Genomic DNA, 13,191 nt, shown 5'->3' with positions numbered 1-13,191 from the left:
ACTGTCACTGTCACTCAAATATTTAAATTTAAAATTAAATGTACCTACCGACAAAAGGCTAGGTACTTATAAGCCAAAAAACAGGTAGTTTGAAATTAATACTACATTATTAATATTATAAATTATAAACAAAATTAACGATAAAATGTAAAAAAATCATAAAAAATAATAATTAAAAAGTTTATAAGGAAAGTTAATTTCACTTTGTCACCTGTTAATCCTGTTATACACAAGAAAGGAAACAAACAAGAAGCAAGATTATCACTATCACTTTCTAGCAGCAGCGCGCTTTGCCTTTACCACAGCCGGTTTTGTAACAGCACGCTTATGAGCATCAACCTCAGGGACTGCCTCCGATGTGTTCTTTTGAAGATGATTAAGATCTCGATGTGTAACGACGCGATGTTTGATGCCATCCGCTCCCAGAATGTAGACACAGCCATCCTTGGTCCAGACCTTCTTCATGCCGAATCTACTCCGTGCAGCCATGAAAATGTCGTGCCGCGCTTTCGTCAGAAACTCCGAAATAGTAAAGCCGGTACCCTTTAGTTTTGTTTTAGAAAACCAAACTTGACTGCGCATTTCATACGTTTGGAATTTTATCAGTATGGGACGAGAGCCTTCGGATGTTGACAATCTATTCATACGGTGACATCTTCTAATATCAGCTGAGGAGAACTCGGCCAAAGCAAGATGACTGCCTATGAAATTAGACAATACCTGTTCAATTTGCTCACCCTTAGTCTCAGCTACTCCGTGAATGATCAACATTTTTCTACGGCTGCGAGTCTCTGTATTATCCTGCATGCGCGCGAGCATCTCCACCTGCTGTTGCAAGTTATTAAGTGCCTCAGTAATGAATGCCCGAAATGACGAAAATTCCAATGCCAAACTTGATGATGTGGTTGATGGTTCTGGAGACTTGTTGAGCTGGGCTTCGAACTTCGCCATACGTGCATTAAACAGCTCTGACATCTCAGCCAGTGAAGATTCAAGTGGATTCATAGTAACAGAGCAGTGAAGTGTGTAGAAGTAATTAATTGTAAGGATAACACTTGTCCAGCTGGTAGGTACAATCAGTTGTTAGAATAAATCATATAAATAATGGTGCCGTATTTTTTTCTTATTTTACACAATTTCCACAAAAACACAGTATTTTCGTTTCAACACACAACTACCCACTTGCATGTCACCACTATCTTTGCATGTCAATGTTCTGAAGTTTAAGGCGCCATCAAAAAATAAAACTGGATTTCTAACGTTTTCGAAAAGAATTCATAAATTTGTGGGAAAAGAGGGTGCCTTAATTTAAAAAAAAATGAATTTACGAAAAAATACAATTTTAATACAAACTTCGTGTAATCTTAAAAGCCCTTGAAAAATAAAATGTTTATCAGAGCTAACGCCTAAAACGGTGGACTTTACGATAACCACTTGAGAGTTCCAAGAAGTCGGGTCGAATTTACAATGTAGGTAAAGCTTTTGAATTTTAATGACTTAGCTATAGCTCACTTCGTAAGAGTTCGGATAACGGCGAACACGTTTTAAAATTACGGTTTAACCCTTTAATAACTTCAAAAATTACAGCCATAATAATTTCTTTTACCGAATACTTCAGGAGCTGTTTGTAAAAGGCAATGTACCTAAATAGTGCAACAAAAAATTATATGCCAAAGCACTATTGTGTAAAGCGGCAAATTCTCTGTGAAGTTATTTAGAGTAATAATTATTACTTCTTGCACTCTGAGATGACAATCTAGATAAAGTACTAACTACCTTATTAAATGTCCAAGGATCCTGGAACAATCCAATATGAAGATAAGGCGTTACATTATTCATTTCATTACGGTATCCATAACTAGCGTTCAGTATTCAAATGAACGATTTTGTCGGATTTCCGTAAATCCTTCGGGATTTTTAGGGAATAAATCAGAAAATGTTGTCCGTTGTTTTAATTGAAAATTCTGAATGTTTTTTAATTGAATTTTTTTAAGGTTGTTTATGTAGTATTTAGCAACCCAACACTTATTACAGCATTGATTCCCAGTTCTAGAAAAAAAACGTCCTGTGACGAACACGATTATTTGCTCTTTTTTTATTGCTTTGATAGCCCATGTGAAGTTAAGTTGTCACCGTAGCCCATTGTTATCAACAATTAAAATGCCGCCACCCATCCTGAGACGTAAGTTCTGAGTCTCAGTATTTACAGTACAATTTTTTTAAAGTCTAAATCTCATTTTTTTAATTCATCTGACATTCCTACTCCGTGCATTTCAATTAAAATTTATTATTAAATTTAATGGTTCCTATATTTATAAAAAATATTTAATTATATTTAAAAGCTTTATTATTTTACGTCAGATTTTCTCAGTGGGTCACGTTTTCGATCCGATGGTACATTCAGCGGAGCACTGCTCTTGCTAAGGTAATAAGCTAAGGCTAAGCCTCATATTCTACAAACGAATAGGTAAAGAAAAAACACTGATTGGGATAGCTTGTGTAAAGTACACATCCTAGTTTAGGAATAAAATAATTTGAATTGAATTTTCCCAGTTTGCAAATTCACAAAACTATCACGAACAAATTTACTCAAAGTTGAACGTCAGTCTGCTTGGGCAATCTCTAATATGCAATTTTTTTAGCGTCGTCAACAGGTGACATGACAGGTGAGCCGACGGCCACCTAATCGTAATTAATTACTAACGGTCATAGTCATCGGCTAGGGATGTCTCAACGGAATTGTGTTGTAAAGATTTAACCCCATATTATTATGGATTCTGAGCTCTTAATTTATTTTTTAAATACCTTTCATATGACTAACAAAACTATCATATAAATATCCTTCGTGGAACTGATACCTGCTCACGGGGTCTAAACTAGGGCATAATCGAATCGCTCTGAATACCATTACACCAGGCTTCTAATTTGTACTGGTGGTAGGACCTCTTGTGAGTCCGCGCGGGTAAGTACTCCCACCCTGCCTATTTCTGTCGTGAAGCAGTAATGCGTTTCGGTTTGAAGGGTGGGGCAGCTGTTGTAACTATACTTGAGACCTTAAAACTTATATCTCAAGGTGGGTGGCGCATTTAAGTTGTAGGTGTCTATGGGCTCCAGTAACCACTTAACACCAGGTGGGCTGTAAGCTCGTCCACCCATTTAAGCAATAAAAAAAAACTTTATACCGTTTTTTATTCAAATTTACAATAAAGAAAATTTAATAATATCATTTATGAAATCTAAGAATATTGGAATATACAAATGAATGCACGAGCGTAAGAATTTTTATAACATACTTTAACTAAAGATAAGCTTAGGGTGTGAGAAAAATACGACTCGCAAAAAACAGACAAATTCAAAACGAAAAAGTCTAAAATAAAACTTTTCGCACGGGTCTGGTAAAGATAAAGGAGTCGAAATTTTACGTGATAACTCTTCCATAAAGTCCTCTCTAAACATAACATGTGTTTTTATTACGACATTTCTTTGAAAACTTTTTATGAGCAAACATATGCCTTAGGTTCTAAGCCACAATTCGTCGACAATGTTTTCTTCTAAATTACCCCTAGACGTGTTCACATAATAATTCGTATAATCAGAAAAATTGATCGATTTTCTTTGAAGTACAATAATTCTTCTTATCCATCGCTCCCTCATTGCTGAGGATCGTGACTCCGTTTTAGCTTGTCGACTGCCAGCCTCCATCGATTCCGGTCAGTTGCCTGGTGTAGTGCAGCGCTAAGTGGTCCGCTGGTTTGCTCGGAGATCTGGTCGGACCAACGTTTGGGGCTCCGGCCTCTAGTAATACCTATTAAAGAAAGCCTATAAATAAAGAAACTTACCTATTAATTAACGGAGCCGCGTCCCCAATTTTAAATCTGAAATACAATAAAGAAAATTTATATATTAATCAACCTCATAAATAGAACAAAACGAAACGTAAAATACTGTTATAAGTACAAGCACAAGTGCATTAGGTCGTAAAATTTGGATTAAAACGCGTTGTCACCGAAACCGCGCTAAGAGTCATAATTTTTCTCGACGCGAGAAACCCCTCGGTACCGGAGAAACGAAAAAAATTTACAGGATTTTTTACGAACAACATTACAATCTTCATAAACAAGATGTTGGGCGTTGTATCGGTGGAATTGAGTCTTTGAAGCCGAGAAAGGTTGTACCATTTTGTTGCTTAAAAAGGTGGTCAATAGGTTTTCTTAAAAAAAAATTAGTTAATAAGCATACGATACAAATTTGATCGTGATTGTTTCGTGCAAACAACCTCACACCTTATATTTCGACATACGTACGAAACTTGAATTTATACTATTTATACTAATTTATCTTTTACATCTTATACCTTTAAACGAGCAATTCTTGTATATACCTATATAATCTGAATCTCGGAAACGGCTCCAACGATTTTTATAAAATTTAGTATAGGTACAGGGGATTTCGGGGGTGATAAATCGATCTAGCTACGATTTATTTTCAGAAAATGTTGTTTTATTCGTGTTTTCAATAATCAACTCTTCCCGACATCTATTGGCGAATAATAATACTATTTTTTTCTTAATTGAGAGCAACTAACCGCTATAAAGACACAACAAGATGGCGTTATCAAAAAAAAAAAAAATCATCTAGTTGAAATAAAACTCGAATAATAATTAGTACCACTATTTGTAGGCTCACTTCCTGCTACTGCTACTCAAGATAGAAATTACATCTTCATTCCCTACCCTTACATAATTACTACTGAGTGAATACTTACTATATTATCATCAACAGTTAGAACATGCATGATCAAAATCAATTCAAGGAAGTCACTGGTGTGTGCTATCTTCTGATTATAAACAAGACAGACAGTTGTTATAGAAATTCCCCTGATAATACTTCTCCAGTCAATACTTAAAGTACAACTTAATCCTTGCACTTCGTTCTATTGCTTTTCCATTCAAATAAAGCCAAGCAGACGTTCCACTTGACCTTAAACACTTAACGAAGCATGTGCAGACACGAATACGAAATATAAGATTAGAACCTCATTTTCAAGCACACAACCCTACTTCTGTTGCCCTACTCTTCAAAAACACGTAAAAGTATGATGGCCAACTACTTCGAGGAGTCACTACAATAACACCGCAAGAAGTAACAACTGTAATATCAAGAATCAGTCTTAACGGGAATGATTATGAATTCAAAAATGTGCACTTTAAAAAAAGTAAATTTGACAACCCTAACACAATAAATTCGCCCACAAAAACGGCACGCCGTTTCGTTCAAACAAACAAAGCACTAAACTTAATCACACCGTGCCGTGTATGTATCCACGCGACAATTTGCATTATGTTAGAATGAGCTTTAAAGTTTCCGAATTACGTTTGTACAACGTCTCAGACGTATCCACGACATAAGCTAAAATTTGAAATTACAGCACTCCATTAAAATAACACACCAATAAAACACAAAGTTTCTTAATGTTCCCTTTGTTTAATTGTACTTTTAGCGAATGCGAATTTGGAAGATCTGTATTATTGGATATATCAGTTTCACAGCGGAGTAATCTCATGAAACAACTAAATGTAAATAAAAACAAATATAATATGATAATTTTTAAACAATATAAAATGACACATGGAAAATACTCAAAAAATAAATAGTACCAGTGGTCCCTCAGTACATAGTCAAAATTCAACAATAATGAATTGAAATTTTCTTTATAAGCATTATTATGGTTCTATTGTCAAACACTATTAGACTTCTTTAATATAATCACAGATTTTGCTAAAACTACACTATAAATAAATAGTATTAAAGACAAAACAATATTAATTTATTCTCAATTTGACCACAGACTTTCAACAGTAACCAAATTTTGACAATAAACACAGAGTATATGTGTGTATACACACGTTTATTGTCAAAATTTTGTTGTGTCAAATACCATGTATTTAGTGTATGTAATGTTTTCTTTATGGATTTAATGACTTTTTTATGCATAATAAAAAAATATATTAACATTCTGCACTCCTTCTCTATATTCTGTATAAGTGTGGGGAATTTGATACTCCTCCGTCCGCGCAATTTTCGTAAAAAGGGTACAAAGTTTTTGCTATAATATTATGTAGCTTAAAAATTAAAAAAACACGCTTGATTAACGAATCGAAGAAATACCTATTTAATTTCATCTGTTTCTCTGTTATCCGGATGCTATTCACGTTAGAGCAAAATTATAAATTATCATATTATAATCAGCCCTTAATAAATGACCAAAATTTTTCTGTTATTCGGACCTCTTGAACTCAGTGAAAATTAAGTACAAAGATTCCGTAGAAGTATACATTTCATAGCAAAGTAAAAAAACCGTATTAAAAAACAAATTAACATAAGGAGATTGGGTTATGTAGCTGTTCAGAAAAATCACCAATACATAGGCATGTTTTGAGATAATTAAAAAGTCGTGTAAAACGTCTTTGGTAATATTTTTGCCAATTTGACCAATAAATTACATCGACAGGTGTTTTTAAATGAACTTCAATTAAGTTAGCCCCATTTAAATAGCTGAAGAAGTTTTTTTTTTTGCTATGATATTGTTTTCAAAAATTTAAGCTCTAAATGGCTCTCCTGTAAAGTTTCAAAATATCGCTTAAGCCGAATAGCCTTTCACCAATCGAATATCAATTCAGTGCTTTGTGGTATCTATCAGCTTAGAATTGCATCACCCCATATCTTCGCGTGGGTACTGTCAAAGGCAACTAGGAGCATTTCAATGAGTATTATAATGCGTACTGGGATCACCAACTGGCACTAAATGGCGGTAGACCTTGTCCCTCGTGATTAGAAACCACCATCTTGTTGTTTTCTACCATGAAGCAGTCATGCGTTCCGATTTGATGGTTGACACCACTGTTATATTATAACAAAATTGAGACATCGACTTAATGACCCAAGGCGGTATTCACTGAGCGCTCTGATAGCGTACCTGTTAAAGAATTACTGTCATAGGTAGTTTCAAAATAACGTACAAGCTAAGCAAAGCCCTTTAATCTTCGGTCCTTTGGCTCGTAAACTACAGAGCCAACGTTTTAGTGATCTTTGAAACAATGTTACAAGATACACGTTAACATAATTACAGGCACAAAGCGCACTATACGCGCTCACTCCTTTAACATTTTTCGTATTATCATACTGCACTCATTACGGAGGAGGTGCGGGCGCTACGTAAAGTCGAGTTTTGTTACGAGCGGATTTGCTTATTGCAAAAAACCATAATCTTGTTTTTTCTTTTATTAGTTCACAGATGGTGAACTACTGGTGGTAGGACCTCTTGTGAGTCCGCGCGGGTGGGTACCACCACCCCGCCTATTTCTGCCGTAAAGCAGTAATGCGTTTCGGCTTGAAGGATGGGGCAGCCGTTGTAACTACCTATATACTGAGACCTTAGAACTTATATCTCAAGGTGGGTGGCGCATTTACGGTGTAGATGTCTACGGGCTCCAGTGACCACTTAAAACCAGGTGGCCTGTGAGCTCATCTATCCATCTAAGCAGTAAATAAAAAAAGATGAGGATGTGCCCGATCTAACGCTGAGGCCTTTGGCTTTAGCTTAAAACCTTGTCTGAAGAAAGTAATATAATAGCAGAGTAGGTCACATCGTAGAAGGGAGTTCAGTAAAAGCGCATGGTAATAAGTAAATTACTTTCCAATTTACTATTTTAAATCTTATCATACTGGAGGTAAGTCAATAATTTAATGTAAAAAATTGCTACAAAGTAAAACTAAACAAAAATCCGCTACCCGAAGAGTCCCGCTTGAAATTTGAATTCCGCTCAACGGCTCACATTTAACCCGCCGACTGCTATTAACCACGGCACTGCATAAAGCTGAAAAGTTGGACAATTAAATTCTCAGATGCGGGGTCGTTTCGACCCAAAGACACAGTATGCAAAATACCGACGGTATGGATGGCTACGATTTAGTGGAAGGAAAATTTCGGTTGAGTTTAACGGAAACTCTATTTAACGTAACTTATGTTAACTGGTATTAATGGTGATAGGACCTCTTGTGAGTCCGCGAGGGTAGGTACCACCGCCCTGCCTATATCTGCCGTGAAACAGCGTTTCGGGTTGAAGGGTGGGGCAGCCGGTGTAACTATACTTGAGACCTTAGAACTTATATCTCAAGGTGGGTCCGCATTTACGTTGTAGATGTCTATGGCCTCCAGTAACCACTTAACACCAGGTAGGCTGTGAGCTCGTGCACCCATCTAAGCAATAAAAATAAATTATCCCGCATGGGTAGGTATCACTACCCTGCCTATATCTGTCGTGAAACAGTGATGCGTTTCGGTTTGAAGCGCGGGGCAGCCGTTGTACTGTAAAAACTAAGACTCATAATTCATGTGTGACGGGTGAACATCATACAACATAAGATATTTGACAAATGCCTGAATCTCGCATACGACATTTTCAAGATAAGCTTGCATGCTATTATAAACAAGTTTCGAACAATAACATTCAGATCGTTATTTTACCGAGCAATTTCACCCGTTCAGTGGAAGATGTTCGCTTCGTCGTAAACCTCCTACACTTATTCCACTACACTACACATGTCTTAGAGCGGCATTTACGTTGTTGATGTCTATGAGCTCTGGTGACCACTTAACACTAGGCGGGCCGTGAGCTCATCCACCCATACTATCTATTAAAAAAAATCGCTGCTTTTTTATACTTTTCAAATGTAAATAACATTATATTGAATGACTGTAATTAGACATAGAGAGCATGCGTCACAAATACAAGAAATTAATTAAATTCAAAGCCGAATAATTAAAGCTATACTAATTAATTCCGTTACTAATCCGCTGAATTAAGTGGTTCATTTAACAGGTAAATTGCTAGATTAGTTTGGTTGGAAGAGAACGAGGTACATTTTTCAGGAAACATTCAGATCGAAAGATATTATAATCACCGGATATTAATAAATTAGTACTCAATTTCCTTTTCAAAAAAAAAATCGTCGAAAGCTTAAAAATAAAATAAAAAGCTTAAAAATGAAATAAATAAAATATGGTTTTCGAGTGAAAGTCTCTTAATAATAACTTTGGACTAGTACATAATTATGTTTACCGAAAAAACAAATTAGTCTAAGAGAAACTTGTCTATCGCTTGTAAGAAAATATAATAATTTACTTACTTTACAAATTGATCATTACATCCAAATGATTAATTAACCTAGTTTTTTTTTAATAACTATTTTTGGCATATTTGGGGGTATTTCTTATAAAAAATTTCGTGTGTGTGATCTCTATTACACAACTCTACAAAAAAAAAACGTTTTTGTTCTATCGTTTATACTAGGTTTTTCCAGTTAATTATTCACAAAAACGAAAATAAAATACCTTTTTTTGGTATAAAGTTTGCTTTTGTGATAGTTATAGTAATAATACTCATTTTTAAATTTTTTTATAAATTTTAATTAATTTTTATACTTCCAAAAAAAAACGCGCTATGAGAGTGGGGTCGTTTACACAGTGCCACTAGATGTCATTCGAGTCATAAACAACGATCAGGTGTTTTGTACAGGCCCAGAAAAACTTAAAATGTCACGAAAGTGTAAATACGATGCTGATGCATTTTGTTTCATATAATGTCAATTTATTAAAGTTCAAAAGCAAACTGTTTCATGCCATGTTTTTTATTTCGTCTAATTACGATCTAAAATAACGAAATTTTATGCTTTGCAATCAAAGTCAAATTTCCATTTTAAAGGCTCAATATGCGATATATATGCCTTGTCTCTCGCCTGTAGGCAAACAAACATACGGTCCACCTGACGATGAGCTAACGGTGGTCACTCCTCATGCACGTGAGCAATTCCAAGTCCAAGTCACCATCATCATCATCATCACCCTAATTATATACATCTATTGGAATAAGTATTGTGAGTACATAATATATTATAGTATAACAGTAATTGAAAGCTGAGTTCATAAATTTAAATTTAAAGCCTAATAAGCCGCAGAGTCTGAATTTGGTTCTCTGTTGGAGTCAATATCTTTACTAAATATATTTGAGACTGTTTCTGGTACACATAGCACAGAATATTCTAGGCGCATGTTCTAGAATATGGGGCGTTTTTTTTTATGATTGAAAGAATACTAATGGCCTGGAGACCTTTCTAGTTTCACCAGGGCTGGTGGGCGAGAAAGGGCTCAGCCAGGAGGGATGGAATTTGCTAACAGTTACCGGAGCGCCTCCAAGGGAGACCCTTGTTGGGTAGAATAACTGGGGCGTTTCTATTCAATAGTCTTCGCTTTTAACTAATTCGTTCCCGCAACATTTCCTGCTTAATCCCCGAGGAACCTATAACTACGATATACTGTGGGCATGCAATATCATTTATTAATACTTCTCCTTTAGAAGCACATCTTCGTAAGTAGAAAAGGTAAACCGATAATTTTTTTAACCGTTTCAAATTAGTTATCTCATTCATATTATCTCTTAGTAAGGCTCCACGCGAATCGGTCGAGTGTCGGAGTACTTCAGTAATAAGACATTAGGTAAAATACTTTAACTGCGCGTTGCTATGATAAGCAGCCAATTTCACGATCCATCAAAGTAACACACTAAGTATGTGGTTTGCAGAGCAGATAGCTATCACAACGTTAATGTATATGAATATGAGATATGAGATCGAAATCTAAATTGTAACGTATGAAGAATATTACGATGGTAACATGCCAAGAATCTTTAAGGCTGGTGTCCGCGCATGTGTAAATTATGCGGAACCCAGTTTTTACTATACGATGTTATTCTTAAAGCGTGAAGGTCAATTGTGAACACATCTTTTTCACATATTTCATAACTTAAGTGCGTATTTCCTGTACCTCATTCAAGTACCCATTTCACCTACCTCATCTGTCACCACTGCACGGTTTTTGCGCTTGGGGATGCGCTGGGTATGTGATACTTGACGGTCCGCAGATTTTGTGAGCGGACTGGAAGCCCTGGTATGTTTTTAGGGTCCTACCCACCAAAAGACTCCGCTTGCACTCTCTCGCCCGACGTCCGATTTCCGCCTGCGGTCAGAACCCAGACAGATTCGAGAAAGCGGTTCCGATCCGGTGGTAGATTCAGCGAATCAACATTCTTGATAGGGCAGATATTAGAAAATTGTTTTAGGTTCAGCCCTATTTGCTTCTCGGTCGTGTTAAAGCCATAGCCCCATTGAACCATAGCACTGAGACTACTGGCTTACAGATAAGCAAAAAAATACCTAACTTAATCAATTTTAATCTGGACAATAATTATTTCTTACTAAAATAAAGATCATGGTGAATTTCCTAACGTGATTAAACATATCAGTTTACTTTTTTTAGTTTACTGTATTGGAATTCAACAGGCAGGCCTTTATAACTTTTATGAGCACATGAAATGTTTACATACCCACTTCGTTTTACTGCATACATGCTAAAGTACGCCTTTTTTAATTATTGTTGTCAATAAAACCGAAGGGTACTTTATATTATTATCTTATACGCTTTCCGAACCATACATCTGATTGTGTTGAAACTTTGTATAGTTATATATAATATTCTTGACAATTCAGGGAAGGTTTCTATAGCAACCTGCCATAAATGGGAGTATAAAGGAAGTCAATAATCGTCTAATGTTAATGTTTACTGTAGCTCGTAGGTGCCATAACGTTATTGGCACCTTGAGACACGGGGTTGGGAGAGTGGCTATTGGCGGCATTAACGCTTCAGTTGTATTACATCTATCGGATAGCTATAGTTGAAGATTTAGTATCACCGAGCTCTCCCAACAGTGGAACCAGTGACTACCTCTCTACTTAATAGACAGGAAGGTGGTACCTAACCGTGCCGACTAAGAATATGTCCTTCTACCAGTAAAATCATAGCAAACGATAGTAGTTGTGATCACGTTCAAATACTAAAGAAAACAATTATGCAACATTAAGCTTTCTTTTTCTTCGCCACATAGTATCCTCGGATATAAAAGACGGCATAAAGATGTTTTCCTTGTTCAAAAAATATATCGAGATACAAAAAACAGTAACCAGAAGAACCAATTTCGTTCGAAAAGTTTTATCCAAAATTCGACGTGTTGTGATCCGATAATCCGTTATTGGGAGAATTAAGCCAATAATTGAAATTCGGATTAATTGGAAAAGGCATCCGGTGTAAAACTTTGTAGTGATAGCTATCACAGTATAAAAGGAATACGGCAAAAACTTGAATCGGGCCAATCTCTATACGAAATCGAGAACACCGGTTATCCTATTAACGTAGTCAAGGAACATCAGGCCTGATTACTACTTGGGATGTACTTAGGATGGGTGAGATTACCTTTTATTTTGGGCCGGGGTCTGAAACTCCCACGTGGCTCCGCGCCAAGTAAGTACGCGGAGTTTATAGGACTGCCAATATGTTATAGACCACCAAATGACTCCTTTGTATTCTCATCCCGAAGTCAGATCCACGCAGGTGACAAAATGCGAGAGAGGTAAAAGGGCTTACCGTAGTCAACGCTGCAACCAGACACCCGACTACCGACCCGAGTTCTACTATTCTACGTGCACTGTACGGCAATCCGTCAATCTGTCCAGGCGATGGTGCTGAAATACCAAAATACCCCGTTGGACCAGAATCAGCCTGCCGCGTCAACCGGTCACTCTTCAAAACTGGAACAGCAAATGCATCAAGTCTCGTCATAATCAGATGATCGCTTAGGAACAGAAGAAAAACGTATAAACGTTCATTTGATTACACAAATAGATAGAAGAAGAAGTCTGAAGACTACATGCCCATAAATGAGGGGAATATTGCACCTTTCAAACTAATATTAATTATTTCGCAACACAAATACATTTCCTTTTTGTCAGGAGGAAATCGCAGGACTTCCGTCCTTCACTGGGGATGACGGGCGGGGCATGTCGAAGTCGAACCGACTAAAACCTCCTGTCGCTCAACAACCCACGTCCGAACCTCGCATGAGGCAGAACTCATGAAAAGGCAAAAGGGGGAAAGTCAAGCGTTTAGTGCAGAGCACATCTCTCCCATCACTATCCCCCTCGGGACGCCGGACTTGCGTTCGTCGGCGCCATGACCACCAGTCCTCTCAGTCGGCAGGCTATCCGTAGCCCGCCTAAGCACAAATACATAAGATGAAACGA

The 13,191-nt window shown here is 36.7% G+C and overlaps 1 protein-coding gene across 4 annotated transcripts in view; it reads right to left on the bottom strand.

The window, feature by feature from the left end:
• LOC149501295 (uncharacterized) overlaps window positions 1-13,191 on the bottom strand; it is a 335,239-nt gene that overhangs the window by 112,524 nt on the left and 209,524 nt on the right. For 3 of the 4 annotated variants that reach the window (XM_089734007.1, XM_089734008.1, XM_089734010.1), the window contains one exon: window positions 3,840-3,875. The gene's annotated coding sequence lies outside the window, so the exon portion shown is untranslated. Of the gene's footprint in view, window positions 1-1,776; window positions 1,798-3,839; window positions 3,876-13,191 lie in introns of all 4 variants that reach the window. The other variant, XM_089734009.1, reaches the window with a different exon arrangement.

This window comes from Bombyx mandarina, chromosome 16, assembly GCF_030267445.1.
Source record: "Bombyx mandarina strain Sakado chromosome 16, ASM3026744v2".
Taxonomy (NCBI): Eukaryota; Metazoa; Arthropoda; class Insecta; order Lepidoptera; family Bombycidae; genus Bombyx; species Bombyx mandarina.
The sequence above is the reverse complement of the archived record's forward strand: the minus strand, read 5'-3'. Positions and strand labels throughout refer to the sequence as shown.